The sequence below is a fragment of the Phascolarctos cinereus genome, unplaced genomic scaffold (genome assembly GCF_003287225.1).
Source record: "Phascolarctos cinereus isolate Bilbo 61053 unplaced genomic scaffold, phaCin_HiC Scaffold_7;HRSCAF=346, whole genome shotgun sequence".
Lineage (NCBI taxonomy): Eukaryota > Metazoa > Chordata > Mammalia > Diprotodontia > Phascolarctidae > Phascolarctos > Phascolarctos cinereus.
Window position 1 is genome coordinate 7,431,869 of NW_027556180.1, and position 27,131 is coordinate 7,458,999.

The 27,131-nt window shown below is 39.7% G+C and overlaps 1 long non-coding RNA gene across 2 annotated transcripts; it reads right to left on the reverse strand.

The window, feature by feature from the left end:
* Nucleotides 1-944: 944 nt before the first annotated feature.
* LOC144454811 (uncharacterized) lies at nucleotides 945-25,794 on the reverse strand. Of its 2 annotated transcripts, XR_013483363.1 has the most exons (5): nucleotides 25,308-25,794; nucleotides 10,665-10,974; nucleotides 7,071-7,132; nucleotides 3,773-4,121; nucleotides 945-3,654 (listed from the first exon to the last, which is right to left on the reverse strand). It is a non-coding gene; the product is annotated as an uncharacterized LOC144454811 (long non-coding RNA). The 2 variants fall into 2 exon arrangements; XR_013483362.1 differs by having other exon boundaries at nucleotides 945-4,121.
* Nucleotides 25,795-27,131: the final 1,337 nt, after the last annotated feature.

The following is a 27,131-nucleotide window of genomic DNA, read 5'->3' on the forward strand; positions in this document are numbered from 1 at the left end:
TGCCTCTGAAGACACTATGGAGGAGTCCCATGCCTACAAGCTTTCTATACCTTAAGCTTTGCTGGGATAGAGTTTGGAGACCATTTGCCAAGGAGAACCTACTAGAAAGACCAGCAGTAAGACAGCCAGGCAAGTGCCATCAGGTCATCTGTCCATGTTCCATTCTCATATGAAATATCACGGAAGGTCTGAAAAGCAGCTGGGGAAGATTAAGACATGTGTGCCCCATCTTGAATTCTCACTGAGCCTTTCACTCTATGATACATCCACTGGAATCTTCAAGAAGACAATTGTGAATAGACAGCCAGTTGATCATATTTGTGACGGGAAAAGTCAGAAAGAAGGTGAAGAATTTAACTTTTTCTCTAAGGGAGACACAGACAAAGAGGCAGAAAGACAGAGGGAAGGTGACAGAAAAACAGAGAAGTAGAGGCAGAGAGGAGAAGAACATTTCCAAAATGCTTGGCATATATTGGTCCATCCTGCAAACAACCATGGCTCTTTGACCAATACAACTAGAGTTTGGGCTGCTTTGAAGCAGCTGTTTGCACAAAGGTATGAATTTTCACTGACACTCACTAACTTCTGGTTACCAATGAGAAAGGTAATTCTCCAGTCCTGAAACTGTTGGGTGTTGGATTTCTTACATGTGTCGTGGAGATGATTGTGTGTAACTGAGATAGCGTAGGGGGATCTGTAGCTGCTGGTACAGTGATTAAAGTGTGTGCATATATGGGGGGGTAAGGTGGAATTCTACTTCTAGAATTTCTGCCCAGGTCTCCTGATAAAGTACCTATTGGTTGGCATTGAAAGCACACTGAGCCAGCATGATGACTTGGAGTCAAGAAGACCTCAGTTTCAGATCATGCCTGCCTCATATACTTGCCAGCTGTGTGACCATAGAGAAGCCTTTTTTATTTTTAGTTTTTTGGTAAATAGTATTTTATTTCTTTCTAAATACATGAAAAGATAGTTTTCAGAATTCGTTTTTATAAGATTTTCAGTTTCATTTTTTTTCCCTCCTGCCTTCCTTCCATTCCCCACCTCCCTAAGACAGCAAGCAATCTGGTATAGGTTATACATGTTCAATCTTGTTAAACATATCTTCACATTAGTCATGTTGTGAATGAAGAAACAGAACAAAAGGGAAAAGCTGCAAAACAAACGAAAACAACAGTGTACTTGGATGTGCATTCAGACTCCATAGTTATTTCTCTGGATGTGGACAGCATTTTCCATCAAGAGTATTTTGGAATTATTTAGATCACTGCATTTCTGAGAAAAGCCAAGTCTATCAAAGTTGATCATTGCACAATGTTGCTGTTATTGTATATAATGTTCCCCTGGTTATGTTCACTTCACTCAGCATCAGCTCATGTAAGTCTTTCCAGATTTTTTCTGAAATCTGCCTGCTCATCATTTCTTCTAACACAGTAGTATTCCATTACATTCATGTACCACAACTTTTTCAGGAATTCCCCAAATAATGAGCATTCCCTCAATTTCTAAATTTTTGCTAACGTAAAAAGAGATGCTATGAGTATTGTTTGTACATGTGGGTCCTCTTCTCTTTTTTATGATCTGTTTGGGATGCAGACTTACCAGAGCTATTGCTAGATCAAAGGGGATGCATAGTTTGATTGCCCTTTGGGCATAACTCCAAACTGTTCTCCAGAATAGTTGGATCAGTTCACAACTATACCAATAATGTATTAATGTCCCAATTTTCCCACATCTTCTCCAACTTTTATGATTTTCTTTTTCTGTCATATTAGCTAATCAGGTAGATGTGAGGTGATACCTCAAAAGTTTTTAATTTGCATTTCTCTAATTAATAGTGATTTAGAGCATTTTTTCATATGACTATAGATAGCTTTAATTTCTTCATCTGAAAACTGCCTTTTATGTCCTTTGAACATTCATTAATTGGGGAATGACTTGTATTTATATAAATTTGACTCAGTTCTCTAAATATTTGAGAAATGAAGCCTTTACCAGAAACACTGGCAGTAAAAATTGCTTCCCAGCTTCCTGCTTTCTCTCTAATCTTCGTTGCATTGGCTTTGTTTCTGCAAAAGCTTTTGAATTTAATGTAATCAAAATCATCCATTTTGAATTTCATAACATTCTCCATCTCTTCTTTGGTCATAAAGTCTTCCCTTCCCCATAGATATGACAGGTAAACTATTCTTTGCTCTCCTACTTTGCCTGTAGTATTGCTCTTCATGTCTAAATCATGTACCCATTTTTACCTTTTTTTGGTCTTAGATGTTGGTCTATGCTTGCTCTCTGCCTTACTGTTTTCCAGTTTTCACAAAAGTTTTTGTCAAATAGCGAGTTCTTATCCCAGAAGTGTAGTCTTTGGGGTGATCAAACAGTGCCTCTGTTTTCTTGGATTCATTTGTCAGTAAATTCTCTTCTGCCCTAATTTATAATATTACTTACTAAATAAAGGTCTTGCTTGGTTCTTCTCATTGCCTCCTTCCTTTCTTTTTTTTTTTTTAGGTTAGATACATAAATGGGTACAATAAAAGGGGAATGTTGTCATGTCAGGTTGGGAGAGATGGAAGGAGGGTAGAAGAAAGGCCTTATTTCTTTTCTATCCCTTCAGCTGTGTTTGGAGGGATTCATACTCCCTTTCCCACACATCTTAGCCAGCGAATCTCTTGATTGGTACTTTATAAGACTCAACATCTACAATAGAAAGAAAGATCATGGTAATCTCCCATCACTTCTGGCCATCAAGACCTGCAGGTTGGGGTGTACTAGGAAGTTTATAGGTCCATGTAATTAGGACTACAGCCAAGGTAAAAGCTTAATAGTGCCCATCCAGTCAGGTCCTCCAAGGGCAATGCAGGTTCTACCTTTCATTAAGGTGCAAACTTCACTGTTTTAAACTTTCATTGTTTTAAATTCCTTCAAACGCCTTGCAATATGTATCTGAGTAACTGGGCTGGGGATTTTTTCTTAGTTTTCCCTTCCCTTCTCATTTCCATGACCACTAAAAGACCAGCTGAAACAATCAAAGCAAAGGCAGCACGTTCTTTGAGCTGCCCCCTTCCAGGCAGCACCCACCTCATGGGCTCCCTACGCAGGGATCTGAATATGCCTGAAGCTCATAAAAGAGGGCTTGTGAGGGACACAAATACAAACACCATGAGGTCACTTATTCCAGAATATAACAGGATGCAGACTCTTGGAAGAAAACTGTTTAAATGTCCTGTTGGAAAATAATGTGTCTCAGAGCACAGAACACATTATAAATTTTTTCCAAAGCCCCCTAATATACAACACGCAAAACAGTGGGTCTTTCTTTTTTTTTTCTTTTTTCTTGCCTTTTTTTGCAATGATTCTATATTTGGAAGGAGGGTAGTCAAGAAGGAGCCTTCAGTCCCTAGCATTTTCCAAGGTCTACCCTGGTATCCAGGAACAAGGGATCTTTGCAGACTGGTGATGACAAATCCACTCAGAGATAGGGATTGCTGCCTGGCTGGATGGGAGAACTGTTCAAAAAAATATATATTTATCCACCCACTCTCTTCTGCCAAATACTTACTGTAACATATATACAGACACAGAAAGCCAGGCCTAGAAAGGATGTCCAAGTAATTCTCAAGAGGGGGATGTTGCAGCTGTCTTCAAATCTTGGAAAGTCTGTGATGGAGAAGAGAAATGAGTCTCTTTTCATTGGATCTGGAGAACAGAGGTCAGAGCAGTGGGTGGCAATTACAAGAAGGCCGAGTTCATTTCCATATAGCCATAACCCTCATACCTTGAAAGAAGGATAAATGTGGAACATGAAGGAGTCCTATTGTGGCTTTCTTGGCTTAAGCCCCATCTCTGAATCTGGGCAATGTTTTGTAATTGGACAACTCAACGAACCACATGCTAACACACAGTTCTTGACATTACTGAAGGGGATCTTAAGACAAAAAAGACAACAACAACTTAATCACAAAGATTTCATAGTGACAAACACTGCACCCCACCTTGCACACTTTCCAATTTCACTGGTAGTCATGGAAGCCTTGGGTGTAGAGAGCATTGGACCAAGGATCAAATCCTGTCATTCCAGTTATTACCTTTGTCATATCTGTCAATTAACTTTCTGGTCCTGTTTCCTAATAATAAAATAAAGGGATTAGAATAAATGGCAGAAATTTCATCAACAAACTTATATTTTTAAAAGATTTGTAACAGTGAGACTCAGAAGTCCAAAAGGTAATGCTATCTTGGGTTGAATTAATAAAGGCATGAGATCCAGTACTCCAGAGATGATAGAGCCATTATACTCTGTTCTGGATTATTGTGTTTCATTCTAGACACCATGTCTTCCAAAAGGATTTGGATAAGCTAAAGAAAGCATAGAAGTAGCCTGTCAGGATGGAAAAAGGCCACCAGATATGACCATTAAAAATCTCCTGCATTAGTTAGAGTTTTTTTTTTTTCATGGAGAATAAAAGGCTTAGGAGAAATCCGATAGATTTCTTTAAGCTTCAAGCTTTGAAGGGCTAGTATATGGCCGTATGATTTGTGGCTATAGTTTTTCATGGCCATTGATGGGAAAGCTAAACACAATGAGTGTGTGCTACCATGGAATGCTCTCTGGCATGATGTAGGGGAATATGGGCTAATACTGAGAGCGATGCAAGGAGGGAATGGACTGCTTTGAAAGGAAGTGGATTCTCCTCAGTGTAAGAGATCTTCACTGGTTGGTTTTAAAACTGTTTTTGTTTAGGTCTGGGTTGGACTCAATTACCTCTGAGATCCCTTCCAATTCTGAAATTTTGCATACTTCTGCATCTAGAAAGGCTAGGGATGCATGTATTACAATGGGGGTGGGGTGTCAAAAAGTACTCCCCCATATACCCCCTGACTCCTGAATTCTACCATGAAAATGCCTCTTATTTCCTCTTGATATGCACAAGTCTCTGGGAGGTATAGTAATTTGGTTATTATCAGTCCTTCTCTTTGAATGAGTTTATAATTGTGTTTATCAGTAAACTGAAAACAACTTAGGATAGGGGAGTGGATAGGAGATGATGTATAGGTCATGTCACTCAGGGCATGGAAATGGAAATGATGGGCAAAGACAGACGGTTTAAAGACACATTGAGTGTACAGTGTATAAATATATAAAAATCTATGTAGATATGTTTGTATTAAAGGAGGAGGGAGAGCCTTGAACCAATTTCCACTCACCATCTTTCTCTTTTGCCTGAGATTGCTGCTGATTTTAAAATATCCAGAGTCTCTTCATGTGTTTTAGGTGCCCCCTAATGCAGGTTCCCTAAAAGCTACCCCAAAATCTGAGTATACTTTGGATTAGCATCCAATTGAAACCATAGCTCACAAGCCCCCATGAATGTTTCTTTTACCAGACCAACCAAAAGATACATTAGTTAAAGCAACAGACATTTAATTAACTGCAAACCAAAAAAGCAAAAGTCCCCCCCCAAAATATAAGGTTATAATCTTCCACAGTTTAGCACACCCTTTGTGTGAGAGGGAACTAAATTGACCAGGGACCTCATGTAAAGAGGGCATAACTTCTCAGCCTCATTTTTATCATCTATAAAGTGAGGAGTTTAGACTCACTGGCTTCTAATGTCCCTGCCACCTCTAAATATATGATTCTGTTATCCTATAAGACACACACACATATATATGGACCATGTGTATTCAGGACAACTCACACTCCAAGATAAAGTTCTTGCTAGGATACCTCTGACATCATCTGCTGTTGGAAGGATGTCAGCAGGCTTCTACCTTCATTCTCCAATGTTAGAATACTCTGATGGTTTATTTGCTCTATTGTACTGCCATCTGCTGGAGTCTAGAATAAGCTGCTTTCTGCTACTTTTCCGTAGGCTAGGGCTGCACAAAACCTCAACTGCCATGACCTGAAATTCTTTTAGATCACATGACCTGGAGCTATCTCAGCTCTATTGTGATTCAGACCATTGCCATGGCCAGCCAGAAAAACCATTAGCAATTTGTGTTACATACAAACAGTTTCTATTCCAGGCATTTGCTCCTGGAATTCAGTCTAAGCTTTGAATAGGGGTGAACAATTCCTTTCAACTCTTATCATATCCATTATGATTCATGCTGGCTATCCCTGGAGTTTTCCTTTGCAAGATTTCAAGTTAATGGGTAGAGCTAGCAACTTTCAACCTAATTTATTGCCAGCAATGAAATTAATTATCCCTTTTATTTCTTTTTTTAAAGTATTTTTTCTAGAACTCTGCTCTTTTGCCCTCCTATTTCCTTCTCAATTGAAAAAGAAAGAAAAACAAAACTCTGCTACAGATATGAATAGTCAGGCATTAGACTGTAAGTTCTTTGAAAATGGGGACTGTCTTACATTTCTGTTTGTGTCCCCAGAACTTAGTGCAATGTTCTGTACAAAATGATGACTTAGTAAGTGCTTTATTTATTCATATTCTTAATAGCATCTGATATATATATACATATACACATACACATATATATGAATATAGTATATACACACACACATATATTTATGTGTGTGTGACATAGACAATGTGAGAATTTGTTTTGCTTGAGTAAATGAGTGAATGATTAAAACACTTACTAGTTTAAAAAATTTACTTAAAAAAGCAATATCGGGCACTATTATTATGGCCTGACAGTTCTCAGGGACACTGACCCAGAATGTCTCCCAACACTGCCCAGAGACAAAGTCACCTCTGGTAGTGGCCATCTAGAAACCAGATCATCAAGATTCCCCCCTGGTGAGCACAGTCCTCATTTACAATGAGAGAACTGAGCAGATAGTGGCATGGTTTGTGAGTCACTTCATTTAGAGAAATACAGAGATAGACAATGTGTCCTTAGCATAGGCATTTGAAGCAGGTTTGTTAGAAATAGGAGGATGGTTTCAGGAACTTCTAAAGAGCCATTTGGAATGATGGCTTTTTCTCTATTCTGCCTCAGATTTCACTGCTAGACCTGGCGTATTTGAAGCACATGGGACCTAGGACCACTACCACTGTGAGTTCTGATGGCAAGTCTGAGAGGAGTGGCACGGATACGCTTGCATTTACCTTCAAAAGAAGAAGTCTCAGCCACAAGATGGTGCTGTAATCCTGGAGAACTTCATGGATCCCTGGGGAAGACAAAAAAAAAACACACTTGAGGAAAGTTAGCTGTCTTCCCCTTATCACCTAAGACTGGTTGAATAAGTAGATGTTGAATAAATGAATGGTGAGTGATCCATCATCTCCAAGGTCAAACACAAAATCCTCTGTGCAGCCTCCAAAGCCCTTCATCACCTCACCTCTTCTTTCCCTTTCAGTTTTCTTACACCTCACTCTTGGATGCATCCTCTTCAATCCAATGACATGGACCTCCTGACTGTTCCAGAAGGAAGACTCCCTACCCCTTGGCCTTGGGCATTTGCTCTGGCCATTAGCCATGCCTGGAATGCCCTCTTTACTCTGCCTCTTGACTTTCCTGGTTTCCTTTGAGGCCCAGATAAAATCCCATCCTTTACTGGAAGCCTTCCCCAACCCCTCTTACTTGTAGTACCTTCCCTCTGTTAAGTATTTCCCATTTATCACATATCTGGCTTGTTTGTTGTTTCCCCCATTAGGTTATAAGCTTGTTGAGGGCAGTGCTTCCCTTTCTATCTGCATCACTTAGTTTGGAGCCTAGAACATAGTAGGCACTTAATAAATGTTTATGAGCTGATTGATTGATTTTATGGACAAATGAATGAATGAACAAAAGAAAATCATTATTAATTACCTTCAGTTGCTGGTTGCTGGGGACACCAAAACAAAAGCAAGACAATTCATGTCCCCAAAGGTTTTCATTGTAACGTTAAGATACAACACATATGGGGAAATGAGAGACAAAGACTGGAGTTTGGTCTGATGTAAGTCTCTTATGGCTTCTACTTGTGGGGTGGGATAAAGGCTCTGCTTGCAATATTTCCTCACTCTGAACACTTGCACAGGGTTGGGGACACATTTTCCATTTTTTTTTTCACAGTTCTAAATGGATATTAAATTCTGAGGTTCCTGAGGTAAACCCTGGGACAAACAGTTTTTTTGGGAAACACTCCATCCCAGAACAGAACTCTGTGCATTTAAACCCAGAGGTGGGGTTCTAGGACATGGGTTACATATAAAGTATCCTGGAAAATTTAAAAATTTAGACATTTTAAAATTTAAACTTTTAAAAACACGTAAGCCTTACTTTTGCTATGTATTGAAACACAGAAGCTTTTCAACAGATGCATCAACATTTCAGAATAGAAAGAAAAATCGTGAAAGAAAAAGGCCCATTTTGGGCAGTATAAAGACTCAAGCTGAAATCTGTTTGGAGCCCTGCCCTCCTTCTAGCACAAATCAGGAAGTGTGTGTTGTGTGTGTTGTGTGTGTGTGTGTGTGTGTGTGTGTGCGCGTGTGTGATTCCAGATAGATTTCTCTCAGAACCAAGGAAAACTCTGGCCTTGGAAATGACCTAGACCAGACCCCTGCAGTGGACTTTATTTTGGGAATCAGTATCGTGGCGCTGACAAAATATTTAGACTCAGTGGACTTGAGTCCTTCTATTACTTACTATTTGTGTAACAACCAGGTGCTTGAGAAATGCTACTAAATTTACTTAGGTACCAAATAGTCTTTTCTACTTCTTTCATTAAGAACATAAGCTTCTAGAGAGCAGACTCACTCCCTATGGTGAGAGACGGTAGAAGGCATCTCAAGTCTGGAGTCAGACACAGCTAAGTTCAGCCATTTGCAGATCATATGGCCTTGGACCCTGATTTATCAGCTGATTTCTTTAACACTCATGGTTCCTTGCCATAAGGATATAGCAACTCTCCTGAAAAGGGGTGCAGCTTGCAACATGAATGCTTTCCACTGGCTTGTCCCTAGCTTGCTCTGTTCTTCCAAAGGGCCACACTTTCTCATATGTGCTTTAGACAGTAGCTTCAGACAGCCCTGCCCTTTGCAGGAATATTCTGCATTTCATCCCTCTCTCTTTCTTCAGGGACAGGTTTTACGACCAGTTTTCAGGTCTTCTACTTGACTCAAATCTCTCCAGCTGTGTGTCACCTCTGATGCACATACTTTACAGACTATAGACAGAACTCTATTTGCTTCGCCCCTTTGCCTAAGAAATACTCCATAGCTTCCCAGTTACTGCCTGCACCACTCAGGGGTAAAAGCAAAGTTTTACTTTGAATTCCTTTAGACACTTTTAGTGGTGGCAGCAGCAGCAGTGCTGGTGGTGATGGTATTTTGTTTTTGTATATATGAATGTGTGTGTGTGTGTGTGTGTGTGTGTGTGTGTGTGTAAGCCCACATGTGTGATGAGGAGATACAATGAAAATGTGTCAACCCAATGTTTTCAAGTCTTCATATGCATTTCACTCAGCTTAACTTAATATTCAGTTCAGCTTAATAATTCCATATAGCAATGCTTAAGGATAAAATAACAACATAAGCAATTGTAGCATCAGAGCACTGAACCTTACTCATTCACATAGATTCAAGGTATGATGGCACACTTTGTACCGACAGGAAACTTCTCCACAGCCAAAGCATAAAATGAGAGCACTAAACTTTACTTCTTAAGTAATAGACTAAATGCCACGTACGTGTAGCAAAACATGAAGAAATCAGCACTAATTCAAGTTGCAAATAGGTGTAGCATTTGAGGTCAGAAAATGAGCCCCAGGAGGAAAAATAAAAAAGGAGAAAATTTAAAAGAATAATTTTCCCTGAAACTTAAAATTCCATGAAAACACGTAAAATTAATTTCAGGAAGACCTCTAGGTTTCCAATAAGCAGTTTTGAAAAGGGAAAAAAAAATCAATCCCCAGATGAAGCCATCCTATTTAGCCAACTGATGGTGTTGAGAACAGTTCCTGGGATTCTCCTCATCACAAATACTTAGGGCTAGGGATCTTTGAGTGGTTGGGTCTACCCTAGCCATGGGGAACCTGTAACCTCAAGGCCACATATGGCCCTCTGGGTCCTCATGTGTAATCCTTTGACTGCATCCAAACTTCACAGAACAAAGATTTGTCAAAGAGCCTCATTTGAGGACCTAGATGGCCACATCTGGCCTTGAGCTCTCAGGTTCCCTACCTCTGCTCTACCCTAATTGGTAGAAGTATGAAAAGCATGTACAATTTTTGAGAATTCATGGAGAATAAGCAAGCTTCCATATCTTAGCTCACACTTTGCCCAAAGGCCAGCATCAAATCACTATGAATGGGTACACAGAGTTAGGGATTTGCTTTTGACACTCACCCATTTGACCATTGGTGAACTATGCCAGCTTCTGGAGAATATTATATTTTAATAAGCCCTAGTCACATGATCTTGGCGTGATGAAACTGACTCACCTCAGCCACAGACAAACATGCTGGGTACTAGGAGCAGCCTTGCCTCGTAGAACAGAAACAATGAGAGTGATGAGTAATACATAATAGAAGGAAAACAATGAAAAATAAACATCTACTGAAGAGCAATGACCTCAGTGCTTTCCTAAGCCCCAGAAGTCCCAAGATAGGACTAATTGGACTCCAAGAGCTGTAGGAAACACACATCTTGTGTCCTCTATTAAGCGGATTAAGGAGTGGCTATGAAAGCATTTACATAGGATATTCAGCTTTTGCTTACAGCGAGGCCAGCATGAAGATGCAGAAAGTCTGTACTGGGGCTTTCACTTAAGCCTGGAACATGGAACCTGGGATCTGACGTGAGCATGGGTGTTGCTTCTTTTCCTGGTCTTCAAAGCTCTGTCACTGGCAAGAGCCCGAAACAAACCATCACTGAGCAGAGTGAATAGCTTCAGCAGCCAGCCTTAGCCAGGAGGATGAGACTTCTGAAGGAAATGCCCTCTTTTGGTGATCCACAGGGCTCTTCCTCTGACCCTCACTGGGATACCCTTCTCCAGCTGTGTCTCATGTACCCTCCTTTTCCAGTGTTCCTGCTCCATACATCAGGGGAGGGAAAGAAAAGCAGAATGATAAGGTTACTACATTGTCCAAAGCAGAAACCACCTTAGGGAGGGCACTAGTTCCAACTGAAAGGGCCTCCTGAAAAGCTAAGCCCAGAGTGACACTCAGCAGAAATCCTGGAATAGACTTGGGCTGATGCATTCACTTAAAAACTTGGATGTATAGGAGAAAAAGAAACACACAGGCCAAGCTATGCACTTAGGAGGGGATGGCTCAACTTGCTAAAGGAACCTGGTTTTCATTTCCACTGGGAACACTTCACCACAGCTGCACAAAGAAGACAAATATAATGTTTACAAATGAAGGACCAGGCTCCAGAGAAGCTAAGTCACAGAATTCTTGCTCTGAATCTGGATGGAATCTCACAAGTGCCCTCAGTCCAATCCCATCATGTCACAGGAGACCAAACAGCAGCCCAAGGACATTGCTAACATCACACAGAGATGAGGTTTGAATCCAGATCATCCAATCTCATAATTACTGGGCTTTCCCTGGAACTGCTCTGCCTCCATCCTAGAGCACACCGAGGACAGAATCTGAGTTTTGACTCTTACACCATGGATCACTGAGTCATAAACTACGGCCAACAGGTCAGTGATAGTTCCAAGTTAACGTCCTATTTGGATGCAACGCCATTCTTGCCTGACTCTTTCAAGCTACCTTCTAACCAAATAACTCAGAATTCAGTGGAAAGAAATATAGAAGGACTGACAGAATATAAGCGTTAGAGACAGGCCAGGCTCGGAGCACCTGAAGAAAGTCACAGGACTTGGGTCTAATCTTGACTCTGATACCCTCTAGCTGTGTGACCTTGGCCAAGTCACTCGGCCCCTTTGGGGTTCATGCCATGCAAAGAGGTAGAGGTGGATGGGATGATCCCAAAGGTCCCACCCAGATATGGAACCTATGAATTGCATTTTGCCCACAGGAGTTGTCTAAAAGGTACCTTGAATATGAACACGCAAGGAGGGGAGTTGGTCATGATGACACTCAGAAGGTGGACAGTCCCATGGTACACTGGAACATCCCTGCCACTAAAGAAACAAGAGGAAAGAGGAAGATTTGCAGGGAAACACTGGTGAAAATTATGTAAGATGAGGAGATGCAGAATGTCCGGTCTGCACCAGAGGAGATTATACCCACAGTGATGAGGTCACAGATACATGGAAGTGATGCTGTATTTGGAAAAACTCACAATTTCCTTTGCAGTTAGCCACTGCTTCCAAATAGTCTCCAGCCCTCAGCCATAACCTCAGTTGCTTTAGATATATATTAATGAGACAACAGAAGTTTGCATAATCTTTTTTTTTTTTTTGGCTAGGCAATGGGGTTAAGAGACTTGGCCAGGGTCACACAGCTAGTAAGTGTTATGTGTCTGAGACTGGATTTGAACTCAGGTCCTCCTGAATCCAGGGCCGGTGCACTAGTCCACCTAGCTGTTCCTGCTTAATCTTTCTTTAAAGAGTGAAATTCACCTCCAGAATCTAAATACGTGTTTCACTTTAATTCAGCAAACATTTATTAAGTACTTACTATATTCAAGGCACTGTGTCTTTATGAATTCCCATTATTTTTGGCATTCTGCCAGGGTGACATTTCAGGGAGCCTACTCTACAGTCATTATCTCTCAATAACTCATTGTGGAATGGGGGTGTTCTTGGAGTCACAAAAGCTAGACATTGAAGTCCAAGCCCTGATAAGTTTTCACGACTGGAAAATCTTTGAATACAGGCCTAGTGAAGGACCATAATGTCTTTTGTGTTTGAATCACCTGACATTCAATAGACAATAAATGCTTACTGATTGGTTGATTGGTACTCATTGACTTTGCTAACTTCATAGGAACTTGTTTCAAGGATGACAGAAGAGTGAGGAATATTCTGGCCAAGTAATTAACAAAGATATCGAAAGACCATTGCTCAACTACCAAAAGAGCCCAGTGCCTCCATCTTTGGTGTTGGGGCCCCTACCAACAAAATTTCAAGTCCTTTAAGTACTAAAGGTATGAGACCAGCACTTAGCTCCTTCTGGTCAGTGCTCACAACAGTGGGGATAAGGTCACTGTGCTCCACGAAGTGTTGCTGGCAGGCATCTTTGACTATCAATTCTGTGTTACAAAGTCTGGAGAGATCTGCTTAAATCATTGTTTTCTATTTGGCTGCCATGTGCTAGGGCCTGGCAGCCAAAAGCACACCAAAGACCATCTGGGCTAGGCCAAGGGCATTCTCCACTGAGACAATAAACTGTGTTTTCCTCCATCCTGTTTTCCAAGATTTGCATTGTGTCGGGTCATGATTCAAATCCATAAGGTCATCAGAAGAAACAATGAAGTAGTTTAACAGAAGCCTCTGCTTGAATTTATTCTTGTATCTAGCCACATCTTTAGTCAAAATATGTAGCTCATGGAAAATACACCCATGTTGGCCAAACTTTGTAAATTCTCTCCACTGTTAATATTCCTGGCTGGGTTCCCCATCCAGCCCCTCCATAAGAGCACCACCTTGATCCAGACACTGGCTACTGGAGACAGCAAATAGAGAAGGAGGCTATCAGTGAGGAAAGCATACAATGGGATGAGGCTGGAAACCAGAAGGGACAGTACAGGTCACCCCAGCCAACCATCTTCTCTTCTGGCAAACAAGGAAGCTGAACTTTAGAGAGGTCGAGTGACTTGTCCAAAGCCCCAAAACTGATTGGTCACAGAGCTTGGACTAGATCCCAGGTCTCCTATGTTCCTTGCATGTGAATGAGACAGAAATGGAGACAAAGACAGACAGAGTGAGAAAGAAACAGAGATACTGAGACAGAAGAGATAAAGAGACAGAGATTATAAATAGAAATAAACACACAAAGAGAGAGATAGAGGCAGAGACAAAGACACAGACACAGAGTGAGGCAGAAAAATAGACAAAGAAAAAGGTGAGAGGAAAGCAGAGAGGAAAAGAGGGAGAAAAGTTGTGAGTGAGAAAGAAAATAGGGAGAGAGAGACACAGAGAGTGACAGAGACAAAGAGAGAAAAAGTAGACATGAAGAAGGAAAGAAAGAAGGAAGGAAGGAAGGAAGGAAGGAAGGAAGGAAGGAAGGAAGGAGGAAGGAAGGAAGGAAGGAAGGGAGGGAGGAAGGAAGGAAGGAAGGAAGAGAGAAAATATAGTTTTCTTTCGAATAAATCAGATTCAGGCTGGATTATTGAATGTTTGCTTTTATCGGCTCAATAAGCATTACACATTTAAGAAGTGCTAGACATTTTGCTGGTTGTTGATGATTTGAAAACAAAGCGAAACAATTTCTACTTTCAAGGAGCTTGTATTCTTCAGAGAATGGGCAGTAGCACACAAACAGATAAATAAACACACAAAAAGTTACAAAATGAAAACAAAGTAATTTCAGGATGGGAAAATGGAGGGAATGCTGATGGCTGCTATATTTCCATTGGGAAACATGAAGGCAAAGTTACCTAAAGCCCAAGTTGGCAATACCCTCAAGACTCCAGGATGCTATCACTGGAACAGACATTTTGAGCTAAAAGAAACCTTAGAAACCATGAAGTACAAACCCTTCACTCCACAGAAGAGAAAACTAAGAGCAGAAGACATGACCTGAGATGGTGACTGACACATACCCTTTTACATGTCCCCATTGCCTCACACCTGCATTGTGACAATAGCCTACTGGTCAGATACTCTGACTCAAGTCTCACCCCAGTCCAGTTCACCCTCCTCTTAGCTGTCAGTGATCTTACCAAAGAGCAGGACTGACCATGTCACTTTCTACTCAAGAATTGTCGATGACTTTCTTATTACCTCCAGGATCAAATATAAAATTTATTGAGGCTTTTAAAAATGGTTTATTAATATCTTCACTTTTTTACACCATAATTGTTATTGTAAATATCCCTTCCACTTCCCTTCCCCAAGAACTATTGTCATATGAGAAACAGTATTTTTGGAGACGAAAAAAAAATCCACACAAGTGATTCATCTATTGAAAAAGTCTGAAAAAACGTATAATGTGTGACACTTGGGGACCTTCTGTCTCACAAGTGTAAGTTTGGTTTTGGGGTGTGATCTTACATTTTTTCATTCAAATCCTTCTCTATCTCCGCATAAACGATGAGGTTGATGCACATGTTTCCAGAGCTATCCCAGTGTTTGGGAGTCTACCAAGGAAAATGTGGGAGAGAAGAGGTATTAGACTGTCTACCATACTTAAGGTCTACAGAGCCATTCATTGTGATGACCTTTTTGTTGTATGCCTGTGAAAGCTGGACAGTCTACTAGAGCAATGCCAGAACATTAAACCTCATCCATTTGAATTGTACTAGGAACATTCTGGAGATCACCTGGCCAGGTAAGGTACTAGGAACTGCAACTCTGATGGGTTGTTACACTGTTTGAAAGTCAAAAGTAGGTTTGCTTAAAAGACTGTTTTGTGGAGAACTCACACAAGGCAAGTGGGCAGAAGAAGAGATACAAGGATACTCTCAGGGTCTTTCTAAAGAACTTTGGAATCAATTGTGACATGGGAAGCAGTGGCAGAGGACTGTCCAGCATGGCATGCCTGCATCAAAGAAGGTCCTCTGCTGTATGAGCAAAGCAGAATTAGAGTAGCTCTAAAGAAATGTAAGATGTGCAAATTTAGAGACATCTCCACTCCAAATGTTCATGTGGACTATTTGTGCTTGACCTGTGGTAGAGCCTTCTGAGCTTGTCTTGGTCTGATCAGCCCTAGTCAGACACACTGTACCTTTAGCCCAACATAGTGATGCATTTTTGCCCTCTGAGAACAAAAGATGACAAGCATACCAACCATATTCACTTTTGAGTTTCTCATGTGTCATTGTTATTTTTATTTATATTGTTGTAAATACATTATATATATATATATATATATATATATATATATATATATGTTCTCCTTACTTCACTCTGCATCAGTTCATATAGATCTTTCTATGCTTCTCTGTATTCATCACACATTATTTCTTGTTACTGGGCAATATTGCACAGTAATATTTCATTACAACTATGTGCCAATTGGCTTAGCCATTTCCCAATTGATGGGCAGCTACTTTGCTTCCAAAACTTTGCAATTACAAAAAAATAAAGATTTTTTAAAAGGTACTAGAAATATTTTAGTGTATATGGTATCTTTCTTCTTATTGTTCATATCCTTGAAGCATAAGCTCAGTAATGGAGTCTCTGGTTCAAAGGATATGGACATTTTAATCACTTTATTTGCGTAATTCCAAATTCCTTTATAAAATCATTTTCCAGTTTCACAGTTCACCAACAATGTATCATTTAGCCTGTCATTCTACAATCAATCAATAAACATTTAATTAATTAACTACTCTAAAATTGTCTATTGCTATTATTTTACTTTCCCCTCCAATTTGCAGATGATGAGGTAAAACCTGAAGATTATTTTGGTGTGTATTTGTCATATTAGTAGGGATCTGCACCATTTTTTCAAGTGGTTGTGAATGTTTTGCAATTCTTTAGACATCCATTTGTTCATATAGTTTGAACACTTATCTATTTGGAAATGGCTATTGGCCTTATGTATTTATTCATTGTTAACATATCTTAGATGCAAACACTTATGAGAAAAATTTGACATAAAGATGTTCACCCATTCTACCACTTCCCCTCTTGTCCAAGACATATTGATGTTGTCAGTGCAGAAGCTTTTTGATTCGTGCAATCAAAGTTATCTACTTTTTGTAATTACCTCTATCTCTCATTTGGTCAAGAATATGTTTCCTGCCCATAGCCTTAAGAACTATAAGATCTGTTGTCTTCTATATTTTAAAACAGTGTGATCATTAATATTAACATACATACCTTCTACAAATGTATTGTAGAGGGTAGTGTAAAATGTTGGTTTATGCTTAATTTCTGCCAGCTTTTTTTCAGTTTTCTCATCAGTTGTTGTGAAATAAGGAGTTTTTCCTACATAGGTTATGTTGTTTGCTTTCTCAAACACTGGGTTAATTTGTTTCTGATTGTCCCTTGTCTATCTGTTCCATTGATTTGGTTTTTAACTAATACCAGATAGTTTTGATTACTACTACTTTATAGCATAGTGTGAAGTCTAGAGGTGCAATTCCTTCTCATCCCTACCTCTTCCATCATTTCCCATGATATTCGAGAGTTGTTTTTATGAATTTTGTTATTATTCTATCAAGTTGTATAAAGTATACTCTTGGTAATTTTATTGGCATAGCATTAAAAGTGTAAACAAACTTTGAAACGACTGTGATTTTTATGATGTTATCAGTACCTAGCCATGAGAGTGAAAGATTCTCCCAACTATTTTAGCTATCATTTATTTCTTTAAGGTGCACTTTGTGATCAAATCTATATAAATTCTTTGTATGCTTTGGTAGTTCAGTTCTCAGATATTTTGTGTATTTTATAGTTTTTTGGAATGGAATAACAATTTCTATTATTGCTCTTTGTGATTTCTTATTATTATATAGAAATGTTGTTGATTTTTAAAGATATACTTTGTGGACTACAACTTTAGTGAAGCTATTGTCTCAATTAATAGCCTAGGATTTCCTAAGTAATTTAAAATGTAACATCAAGAAATAGTGATATTATTATCTCATTACCTATCTGTATGATTTTAGTTTCTTTCTTGTCATCTCATTGCAAGAATTTCCAGAACTGTATCAGATAAAAGTAGAGAGAGTGGACCAAGAATGTGTTTTTTTTTAACCACTCCCCCTTTGGTATTTCCTTCACCACTCCACATGTCTCTACCTAGTCTTCTGATAGATTGAGCATTTTCTATTCTTTTATTTTTCTTTTTTGCAAGGCAATGGGGTTAAGTGACTTGCCCAAGGTCACACAGATAGTAAATGTCAAATGTCTGAGGCCAGATTTGAACTCAGGTCTTCCTGATTCCAGGGCCAGTGCTCCATCCATTGCATCACCTAGCTGCCCCACATTTTCTATTCTTTAAGATATTCCTCTTTTCCTTTTTTTGGTCCTAGTTTTGTTAGTACATAACTGTGCACAGTATGTTCTAATTATGCTTTTTATTTCTTCTGGTTTTGTTGTAATTTAGCCTTGCTTATTTGCAATTTAATTAATTTGATTTTCTGTTCTCTTTTTAATAAGAGTTGTTAAGAGTTTATCAATTTTATATTTTTTTTAGTAATCGGCTTTTATTTACACATGTGTGTGTGTGTGTGTGTGTGTGTGTGTGTGTGTGTATAATCTATCTACTTAGCCTTTATTTTTTTACCTCTCTTGTGCTTATTTTGTGTCTGTTTATTTTTTGGCTTTCTAGTTTTTAATGCATATTTGACTCATGAATATTCTCTTTTTTTCTATTTTGTTAATATATGTTTGTAAGGAAATGACTTTTTTTTTCCTCTGAGAATTGCTTTAGGTACATCCCAGAATTTTTGGCATATTTTTCTCATTGTTGTAATTTTTTTCTACAAAGTTACTAATTGTTTTCCCAATTTGTTCTTTGACTCATTCATTGCTTAGTATTTCATTGTGAAGTCTGCTATCTTTTGTTTGTGGTCCCTGAACCAGTTACGATGATTGTGTTGTGGTCTGTTAGGATGTGTTAACTATTGCTGCCTTCTTCACATGTGTTTTTAATATCTCTGTTTCCTCGAATATGGTCATGTTGTTTTTGTTGCTGCTGTTTCATGTGGTGTTCCGAATGCATATGCTCTTTTGGTATCCCATTTAGAATATCCCTTAAGTCTTTTATTTCTAGGTTCTTGAGGAATTTTTTCAGTTCCATGGTTTTCCTTTTTTTTTTTTTGTCTCTCAGATGTCAAAAAATTGAGAGAGGGATATTGAGATCTTCTCTCACTATTATGTTACTTGTGGCATCTTGTAACTCAGATGTTTCCCTTAAGAATTTGGACATAAAAACATAGAAGTATATGAGTGTATTACAGAGACTGGTTTGTTATCTATGGCTCCGTTCAGTACAATATAGTTTTCTTTTTTAAATTTTTTTTTACGAAGTAGTAGGCCTCCTTGCTGGTCCTTCCACACAGAGCTCCATCTCCTCATTCCAGCTTTTTCCCTTTTTCCCTCATTCCTGGAATCCTCTTCCTCCTCATCTTTTCCTCCTGGCTTCCTTCAGGTCTTGGCTAGAAGCTCACCTCACACTGGAAAGCTTTCCCTGTTCTTCTTAATCTTTGCTTTCTTGGCCACCATCTACGATAACCTCCAATTTATCGTATTTATATATTGTTTGTAGATAGTTCAATCAATCAATCAATAAATATTTATTAAGTGCCTACTATGTGCCAGGCATTGTGCTAAGCACTGGGGATACAAAAAGGGGTCAAAGACATTCCCTGCCCTCAAGGAGCTTATAATCTACTAGCTGTTTGCATGCTTTCTCCCCATTAGACTGTGAGCTGCATGAAAGCAAGGCCCATATGTTTGCCTTTCTTCACGGCCCCACTTGTGCCCAAAAGATAGCAAGTGCTTAGTAAATGCTTATTAACTTAATGATATCACTAGCCATTAGTATATCCAGGTTCCATGACTCCAGGGCAACAACCTCTTCATGCAGGACCCCAAAACATTTGGATAAAGTCAGAAATGCAGCCAATCACGTAGATGTTTGCTCCATTTATAGTATTTGGAAAGAATGAGTGTTTCAGCTTGAGTCACCCAAAGGCCCATCAATGACGCAATGGTTCCCTTTCTCCCTGCCTGCTTTGAAGTCTCAGGTACATGTTTTCTTTCCGTAGGGAAAGTGAGCTAAAATAGATGCTTGGTCCCAAGAAAAGAGTTTGGTCATATGAAGTAGGCATAGCCAAAAGGGATGAGATAAAAGCCCTGCTCATTAGCCCTCTAAAAATTCAGAAAAATCCCTCAGTCCTTGGCACCAAGATTCAAGAGGTTTTTTTCCTTATTTTTGAGGGGATCAGGGACTGGATTTTAGCAATGTGCATGTAGCACTATGTCAAGGACTCCCCACACTGGAGGTGCCTCAGTCTTATCACAGGTCATTTCTGTTGTCATCACCTGGGAGCGTGACGTTGGCCTCCACAGCAGGAGCATATAAGGTGGAAGTGTGAGATTTCCAAGGAAGAAAGATGTGAATTTCAGCTCTGGCTGTGACATTGTTTTTCTTAGCCTGGACAACAACTCATTTAAATTTTCCCAACCTCAGTTTTCTCATCTGTAGAATAGGACAAATAAGACCAATATCACCAGCTTCATTGTTGTGAGAAGAGCAAACAACCTTCAAGTACAATGGGAAAGGAGGTTGTTTCTGAACATCATCTATTTCCTACTAGACAGCAACATTTGCATGAACCTGTTTGTATTTTCCCATCAAGTCAGTAAACATTTATTAAGCACCTACTGTGTGCTAGGTATTGAAATAAGTGATGGTGAAGGCAAAGCCCTGTCCTTGCTATTAAGAAGCTCACAGTCTAACCATCAGATAGATAACATACAAACAACTATGTAGAGATGAGCTACATAGTGGATAAATTGGAAATAATCAACAGAGGAAATGCACTAAGATAAAGGAGGATGAGGAAATACTTCTGGCAAAGGTAGGATTTTAGCCTTGCTGCCTTGAATGAAGGTGGAGGCAGAGATGAACCGGGAGAACTTCACTAGAGGACAGCCAGTGAAAAAGCCCAGAGTCTAGTGATGGGGCAGAGAAAGGAGGCCAGTGTCACCTTTAGGTTAATTCTTTGTCATAGAAGAAGGGGAACACTCTATTCAGATAAGGTTGGGGAAATGTATCCCCATGACAATGGGCCACAGTTCTGTAAACCCTACAGCATTATCTAAATGCCACTTTTCATAGCATCATCAGAATGGTTAGCATAAAGTTTTGTTCAAATGTGGCACAAATTTAACAAAGCCTTATCTACATCCAAAGCAGATTGGAAGCGTTACCTTTCTGTAATTCACCTAGAATTGTATCAGAGGGTCTCATCGACCATCAGACATGTGGGTACACTATGGGGATTTCTCATCTCTCTAATTGATTGCCCCTAAAGGGAAAATCTGAGAACAGAACTTCATTGTCTGAAAACTATCAGCATGTTGACAACCATTCCTCTTGCAACCACATGGCTCCTACAGCTCAAGATAAGTAGGTTTATTTATAGGTCAAAGGAAAAAAATGATGTAGGCAAATGATGGATGGCTGACTGGCTGGATGGATAGATGGATAGATGGATGGGTAGATACATAGATAGATACATAGGTAGATATGGGGCACTTATTAAGCAGTTATTGTATGCCAGGCATTGTGCCAAGTGTTGGGGATACAAAAACAAGCAAGACAGGCTGTGTTCTCAGGGATCTTATGATGTTATCCTGGGTGAAGACAAAACATAAATGGGAGCGGCAAGGTGGTAATGTCTCATGCACTATGGCTGGAGAGGTGTTGTCCAGGCCTGGAACCAAGCAGGATAAGGTTAAATCAAATCCCAGGGTGGCTCACGGAAGAGCCTAATTTTTCCTTTGAGGAAGGAGCAATGATGCTGATCCCTGTGATGATCTTCTGGCTGGGGATGGGTGGGAACTGAAATGACAACTCTTATCAGTATTCATGGAAAATAACTTCACTCCCAAGAGCCATAACTAGGAAATTTGGCATCCAGGGTGGTTTCAGTTGGGGGAGGGGAGACCGCAGAATATTGACAGGAAGAGTTCTTGTGGTGGAGTGGAATGTAGAGGAAAGCTACAGGGGGTGGGTCAGGAAGACATGCATCATCTATTAACTAACTCTGGTCATTAGTTATTATTGCTAACCATGAGCTGAGCTCAGTTTTTTCCATGCTAAAGACAGACAACAAGTTCTGTCAGGTCCCTCTCCCTTTTACAATCCTGACATTAAGCTCTGGTCACCTTTCTCTTAGAACTGATTTGGCTCCCTAGCCCTTCTTCTGGCTGAGACTCTCATGCCTGAATCCACTTTCCTGTTTTCCTTTCTGTCTGCATAGTCACTGATCCATCTGCTTACAGGCTTCCGCAGCTATCTGTCGAGGGTGACCTCCTTGGCCTCTTCATTGTGACTCCTCCATGATCTGTCCAAGGCTCTCTAGAGGCCAGCTCCAATCTCATTCAGTCATTCTGGTTAGTGTGGAATCCTTGGTATCATTTCATCAGCTGTCCATCTTGGGTCTTGTAGGAGGGAATTCAATATTTCTTCTTGTGGCTCAGAACAGGACCAGCTTGTTCATGGTAACTCCACAGTCTATTCCTCTTTCTTCCCAGCACCCAAGCAGTGCCTCTCTTTCCCATTTCATCATGTTCCATAGAATGATCAAATTGCAGAATTTGAGGTGGAAGGAACATCAGATGACTGAATGCTCTCTCCTTTCTTGGTTTTTATGGTGCTCTCCTGGCTCTCCTCCTACCCGGCAGAGCACTCCATAGTGTCCTTTTGTGGTTCACCCTTCAGATCATCCCTAATAGTGACTGTCCTCAAGGCTCTGCCCCAGGCTCTTTTCTCTACACCCTATCTTTGGGTGATTTCATCAGTTCCCATAGCTTCAATCTTCATCTCTATGGAGATAATTCCAAGAATTAAGGAAGGATCCAGGACTGAGTTTCAGTCTCATATTGTCAACTGCCTATAATTGGAAAATTGGAAATAGGTTCTCATATGCATGTAAAATGCCACATGTCCAAATCCAAATTTATTGCCTTTCCCCCAATTCTACCTCTAATTTTAACTTCCATATTACTGTCAAGGAGACCAATATCCTCCTGGTCATCTATATCTGCAACTTCAATGAAATCTTGGACTCCTTACTGTCATTCACCCAACAAATTTAATCAGTTTCTAAATCTTATAATATCTGCCTTCATACTATGTTTCTATCTCCTTTCATCCACTCACAAAATGACTACTCTAGCTCAGGTCCCTACCAACTCTCCCCTAGACTATTGCAATGGTCTTCTAATTAACCTCCCAGTTTCAAATCCCTCTCCTCAAATTCACTCTCCACTTGGCTACCAAATGGATATTCTTAAAGCATAGGTCTAACCCTGTCATTCCCCTTCTCAATAACCTTCAATGACTCCTTATCTTCTCCAGAATTAAGTACAAACTTCTCTATTTAAACTCTGTAAACTCTTCCCAACCTTCCTTTCCTTTTCATCTTCATAGTCTTTTTTCCACTCACTCTATATTCCAGCCCTATCTGCCCACTTGTCATTCCCCCCACACTTTAAGAGAGGCAATGTGGGTTGGGAGAAAGTCCCCTAGTTTTAGACTCTGTATTTGAGTTCAGTCACTCATTAATCCTGTTACCTTGACCATAGCCATTTGACTTTTCTGTTTTATTACCTCATCTGTAAGATAAAGTATTACAGTAAATAAACTGCAGGGCACCCTTTGTCCCAAAATTCTCTGACTTCTCTGGCTCTGAACTAGATCATTAACTCCCTTCTGGGGACACTTGGCCCATCTCATGTAAATAGATGCTGCATGAAAGGTTTAACAAATAGCTGCTTTAAAATGTCTACAATAATCACTTTTTTCTGTTTTTTATTTTTGCTCTCTACACAATATTATGAAGACCAAAGGAGAGAGATTGGCAGCTGCAAAGAAGTTGAAAGGATGTTTGCCAACTTTAGATGTGCAAATTTTTAACTGTAGGGTTACTTTTTTTCCTCACCTTATTTTCTAGAGCTCTGATGATGCCAATAAGCAGTACCAGATCAGTCTTGTATTGCTACATATTGCCTTAATTAGGAAGGCAAATTTTAAACAAAAATCTTTCATATCTGCCTGACCTTCAGTGTAGAAGATGACATTCCCCCAATCTATGAAGCTTTCCAGATCCTGTGCACTTGGAGGTCCTAGAAAAAATGGATCTTTGAAAAAAGTTTATTTCTATTTTATGACATTTCCTCTTAAATGACCCTTAGCAGTCTATCTTTCTGACTTTTGTTCTATTAAAAATGGAACTGTCATAAAAAACCCCTCATTTATGACCAAAAAAAATTTATCATAAAAGAATCAGGATCTCATTTTAAAAAAAAGCTCTTGAAATCATGTATTTTCTCAAACTGGAAATCTTTGGGAAGCCCTAAATAGGCCCAGGTTCATGTTCATGTTTGCAAGTTTCCTTGGGTCTAATTGATAAGAATAGTATATCCATTAATATGGATCACAATGCATACAAGATAGGTATGTTCAAAGACTGATCTCTTCTCTTAACCAAAAGTGTCTCCAGGAGTCCAGAGGAAGAAAATGAATCCAAGATAACAAGAGCAAAAATGAGTCCATATTGGTCACTAATGAGCTTTGATCTGACCAGGCTCCCTGAAGTGGACACATTCCCAGGACAGAATGTACAATTTACTAGACCTAAGTAGCAAAGGAAGGCTTGTCCTGGCACCTAGACAGAGCAGTGGCAGGAATGTTGCTTCAAGAGGAGGCTTTTTGAAAGGCTTTCTGCAGTAAGCTAAGCCAACTTTCCATAGGAATGTAATCTTTGCTGCTGAATGCAAAAATAGTGGCAGGACCTCATGTCCACATTCATGGGTAAACACAGGAGATCAAAGATGGCTGATGATCTCAAGGCCATGGGTCATTAAACACTTTAGCACCGAGATTTCTGGAAACCAATTAAACAGATTTTTTTTGTTTGAATAAATAGAGAGAGAGAGAGATTGAGTGACAGTTTTTCTGCTGTCCATTCATGGCAACACTGTTACTAGATGTGGCCTCCAAACCTCCAGATGGCCTTTTCTGAACAAAATTATCAAAGTGTCTTTAGCATCCAAGCAATTATGTTTACTCTCACAGATTGGATAGATTTGGGTAAAAAGACTGGATCAGGCTTGCTGTCAAAATCACTCTCTTGTTTTGATGCTAAGCCATTCCAATGGTTTGAACACGAGATGGTAACACTTAAGGCAATGCCATCTTTCCTAGATAAAGATGAAACTACCAGTCTTTATCAGTGGCACAGGCGTGACCCTGACCTTAGGAAAGGAAAAGTCTATTTCTAATAACTGAATGTTCATGTCAAGTCAAAAAGGATTTATTAATTACTTACTATGCATCAGGTACTCTGCTAAGTGCTGGGAATAAAAAAATACAAGCAAAAATAAAGACAGTCTCTACCTTCAAGGAGATCCTATTTTAATTGGAAAAGACAACAAAGGGAAGCTAAAAACATGGTGGAAACATGGAAAAGCTACCGCCTAGTGGGGGTGTGGTAGAGAAAGTAGAGAAGAGAAGAGCCGCGCTGGGAGGACAGAAAAGAAGTGAGCTGGGATGTCCTTGCTGACTCCTCAAAATGGAAGTTGAAAGAGTAACTCACCAGAGCAGGGGAACAGCAGGGGCAGAGGAACCTGAAGATGGCTGAAGACATCTTCCAAGTTGAGAAGGCTTCTGAGACACGTTGATGGAAACATCCCGAGGCCTTCATTCTTTTCCTCTTTGCATTCAGGTCTTTCCTTTTGATTATAAGTACCCTTGTTTAATTTAACCAATTGATCAATTCACCTGCGTGAAATATCATTTTCTGTGAAGGTATGGCAAAGATAGAAGTTACAAACCATTTCCATGAACACCATGGAGCACTCTCTTCCTTATACTACCTTGGTTCCCGGGAACTGTGAGATCAAGCTTAAAGTGGTTTCTTCATAGCAATCCCCCATCAAGTTCACTGCTGAATTCAGCACAACTAACAGTTAAAAAAGGGGTAGGGAACTTGTGGCCTCAAGGTCACACTTGGCCTTCTAGGTCCTCAAATGCACTCCTTTGACTAAATCCGAACTTCACAGAATAGATCCCGTTAATGAAAGGATTGTTCTGTAACACTTGTACTCAGGCAAAAGGCTACATCCAAGGACCCAGAAGGCTACATGTGGCCTCTAGGGCACAGGTTCCTCACTCCTGATTAAGCAATATGGTTCCACTTTACTGCTTTTGATCTGTGCTGGGTCAAATATGTTTCTTGAGACTTTGCTCCTCCTTGTTTTTCTTCTGGCAAATCCCAGAATGGACTCCAGGTTCTGGACTTCTGCTCAAAGTTCAATATTCTAAACTTTCAAACCTCATGAAGTCATACCTTCTCCACCACTTCTTTATCTAAATCAGGAAAGAACAAAAATGAAGAGGTTAAGAACAGGGGTCCATATTCCCAGACCATATGGGTCAGCCCAAGTTGGGTCCAGTCCAAGGTCTCTCCTCATTCAGAGGCATGCTTCTCACTTGAACAATAGCCAGATAGGTAATAACAAGAGTAAGAGATGGCCTTTGACTGGTTAGTGCCTTGTACATGCCTCCACCTCCCCACGCCATCTGCAGGAAAGCAGTCAGTCAGCAATCATCCTCTTCACTTCTCTCTACCAACTAGAGCACAAGTAGTTACAGAATGCCCACGTAGAGTGTAAACTAGGAAACAGAGATGTTATATCATTTATACATTATCATGACTTTGTGCGAGCAAGTCCTCCAGTCTCTCCAACATGGGTTGGCAGGAAGGAGAGTGCTGTGTGCATGTTCTTGGAATAGAGCTCCATTGGTGTGACCTATGTACATGTATGCACATGTGTATATGCATATATATGTATATGTACTTTCTGTGTTATATACATGTCTATGTGTATATGTATGCATGTATGTGTGTGTATGTGTGTGCTTATCTCTCCCCCAGTGTAATGTAAGCTCCTTGATATCAGAGGCTGTTTCATTTTCTGTCTTTACATCCCCAGAGCTTAGCAAAGTATCTAGTATAACATGAACTTTACAAATATTTGTTAACTATTATTTAACTTCCTCTAAATTATGATTTTGAGGGGCACAATTAATGACTTTGGATGGGGAATATCTTTATAAAACACTAAAATATATTGGAGTGACAACTAACTAAACTTAAATAGGAAGGGAATTGGCCACAATATTTGTATTTTGTAGGATCTTTCACTTAAATACGTTCAGCTATCTGAAGATTATTGTACCACTATCTGTCATTTCCTTGTCCTGCCAAGTATACTTAGCACAAACCAATCTTTCCTCAAAATATGACTGTGTGGGAGATGAATGGTTACTTCTAGTTAATAAATATTTGAAGGTTGTAGTGCTTTATATAAATCAAAAGCTCAGAAATTTAAATGATATTGGGAAAAATGATTTGTAA